Below are 3,739 nucleotides of genomic sequence, written 5' to 3' on the forward strand. Positions count from 1 at the left end.
TATCAAAAACTATATTATTGCAAATCTTAAATGTTTCATAACATAAACAGATTTTTGTTTTTCGATTAATTTTAAGCAGATTTCGTTTTAACGAGCTTTATTTAAAATATTTAAAGCTCTGTTGTGTAAAAATTAATAGTATTTTCCAAAACACACAATGGATGACAAAGAAAAGATTTCTAGATATGTAAATATAATTGTCAAATTCGCTATACAAGAACGTTGCAATTATCCGAAATCCTGGCGATGTATTAAACAATGCAATGCAATAGGCTTGTGACATGATTCAGTGTATGTAATTTACAATGGCTGCTAAAGCAGGTGTAGTGAGTTGATTTATGAACGTATTAACTATAGGTACTCGGGGGCGCTATCATTAGTTGATTGATAGCCAGTAATTAAACTATAAAGTAGCTATGAATTCTCAGTTCTAATTACTTAGAAATTTAACGGAATTCCTACGCTGATAGTGATAGGTTAAATATTTTTAAAGTCAAAAATTGATCTATGAGTAAAATTAAATTATGATATCCGTAATATAGCGACGATTATTCTGATATGTCATTTATAAAACAAATCTTGGCTATAAGATATAAAATATATTTGATTTCTTATTACAACGAAACTAATAACAAATTGGACTTTGTTGAATTTTAATAGCAAGAGAATATTCTATGCTTCATTAACAAATAAAGATAATAATATGTTTCACAATACAATATTTCCGATTCCACATTGCATAGCATCATTCAATTACTCAATGTCCAAATATTATACAAACTATATTTTCTTTATATACGTGTTCTCGATGTTTACATACGCAAATGTTTACACCATTGTAAATAATTGATCGAAGTGGAGAACAATTATTTGAAATTTCACGTAATTGCGCTTGGCGTGCCTCGATTTGTTATGTTAATTGAATTCCTTGAGAGAAACTGGAACATTAAATTTTATCGAATACTCGAGTATTAGATCGATAGCCCACACAAGCAATTTTGTTCTTATTTCTGACTGCCGAAAGGAAATGGAAGTGCATTTATCAGAAGCCTGTTTATCGGAAGAATAAAGCGAAATTTTGAAAAAGTGATCCTCAGTTTGGTACATTTATGATGTTGGAATTCATTTATGTTACAAGTTACAAATTTCTAGTTCTCTTATACACATGCAATACATAAAAGAAATATTTGCACACATCCTCTCATTTCGAAATGATTTTATACGCTAAAGAAAAATATTATTATTATAAATGTTTTGTTTCGGAAAACATTGTTTTCATTTGTATACACAATATGTATTACACAATAGACATAAAATAAACGCGTGCCAATATATTTCCTTTTTATATAAAATTATCTCGAAGCAAATGGAGAGAAAACATTCTTTTTATCCATTGTACAATTTCATTCTCGTTTTCATAGATTACTCGATTGAAGTTCTGCAGATCTTTAGATCCACATCATTTTAAATTTATCCATCACTAATAAGACTTACTAACAAAGTCTTGTTTTTATACATTAAGAGAATGTATCTTCGTGTAAGGGTTCGAATTCTTTTTTTTTTTTGTAAAGAAGCAGAGTTTTGGATAATTTATCGAGTGCTATGATTATATACTTCAAAAAACAGCAATATCGGAAAAAGATAAACAAGCTAGTGTAGCTATAGTATAACAGTGTAAGTATTAAGAACTGCAATTGCCTGCAGTATCTATGATCGAGCGGTGACAAGAGTTTTTTGTCGTGAGGCAGTAACGGAGGACATTCGATATTTTCGCCATTTCGTCGACGTAATATCTCGCGCGTCGGTAAACGGAACCGGAAACTAACCGGTGCGGTAGGACGAAGCTGACGTAAGCTTCCGAGTCAGTGCGCTTAGATCATACCGAGTCGCTTTACTCACTCGTATAGATGTACGGCACAAGGTAAGTTTCTCGCAGCTCAGCGGCGGAAACGCGCAGTCAGCGTGAATCTGCTCGGGGCGTAAATCAGCGTTTCATCGACGAGTTCGAAAGCGAAAGCCGCATATCGACATCCGTGTGTAAATTCCGAGTCATTTCGCCCGATCGAGCGGAAAATAATTTTCGGTGAGTCGCGAATGGATCGTGTACATCGCACGAGAAAAAAAAAGAGCTTTCTTGCGCTCTCGTAACTTCGCGATTAGTTATTTCAAGCAGGAAAAGGAAAACGTCTCAGAACTCGATTTTTCAATAAGAGCTACATAAAAATTCTGAATTATGAACGCGTGTTTGGAAAGAAATCGAATAAGTAAAGAGAAATAAAGAGAAATTCAGTTATTTGTTAGACAAAGTTTCTGTAAAATAATAGAAATCTTCACTGTTTATATTCTCAACGAGTTTTTATGCATTAAAAGAACTAATAAGATAATATCATTTTTTGTGTTATTGAAAGTCATGGAATCTTTTCATTTTGACGTGCTCTGCATTATTAAATCTTTAGATTCTAGGATGCGGCAACTCTCGTGATTTACATTTTGTAGTCTCAAACGCTACACGAAAAATTGTTTATGACGTGCAAAGGCTATGGTGGAGCTGAACATGAATTCTCACGAACATATTGATGCCCAGGGAATGAAGAGAATCTGAATCTTTTGAATATAGCAGAAGGAGAGTAGGTTGTTGCGCGATAGTCAACTTGGGAGCGGCGAACTCGTTTCCGGATACGGCAATTCTTCCACAGCGAAAAGGTGCGATAAAAATGCTAAGCGCAGCGAAAAGATGAGATGTAGTCTTCCTCATTCCTCTTTTTTCGATCCGTTGCGTTAGGTGTGCGGTAAAGGAGTGTTATAAATTTGAAGATGTAGATAGCCTGTGGGTCTGCAAAACGTAGAAAAGTTTCTTTGATCCTGCAGACCAAAAAATCGAGATCCAGACTGTTGGATACCAGTTGGAGCAGCTAGATTTTTAACTTTAAATCCTTGCGTGTTAGGTCTTTAAAACTTGCAGCTACTCGGATTCTAAGATGCTTAGCTCTTTCATCTTATTCTCTCTGTATTTTCAGATTTATGTTTTCTATAAATCTTGAGAATATTTTTCATAAATCTAAAGAGAATCCTTTGGTTCTTATATAATTAAATCTCCCCATCTTATGAATTTCTCGTCTAGTTTTCTCTTAACTTTCTACAACTCTTGCGAATCGAATGTTATATGAATAGTGCCTGTCACGGCAAGTTAAAGACGCGCATGACCGCCAATATGTCTGTGCATCGTGGCAATATTTCATAACGATGAAAACTGCCATACAACGACAGTGACGAGCGGCATTGACTGATGTTGCTGGAAAGTCAACACAACGTCTTTGGGTAAAAAGCTCGGCGCTGCTTCGTTTACAGAAGCATGAGGTCGACTTCGTACGAAAGTTCTTCAGGACTCGCGTGACGCGGCAAATTGCAAATTGTCGGAATTCGCCAAAATTGGGTTGGGACCAGCGTTAAGTTGTGAGAAATTTTCTTGACACCTACTTTTTGAACCAGTAGGTATATATTTAGGAATGCGAGTAACGTGGAGAACATTTTACCTCGGTTGTTTAACGAACCTTTTTATCATATTATCGTTCTAACTCTGATTGAACTATGTTATGCAATACATTACTACATCGACTTTATTACAATCGGAAAAAAATATGGTGGAATTTAGAAAATGTGGAATTTAGAAAAATTTTTAATTATTATCAGTATTTAAATTTACGATCTCTTTAATGAATAAATACAATTTTTATATATA

The sequence above is a fragment of the Atta cephalotes genome (genome assembly GCF_000143395.1).
Source record: "Atta cephalotes unplaced genomic scaffold scaffold00008, whole genome shotgun sequence".
Lineage (NCBI taxonomy): Eukaryota > Metazoa > Arthropoda > Insecta > Hymenoptera > Formicidae > Atta > Atta cephalotes.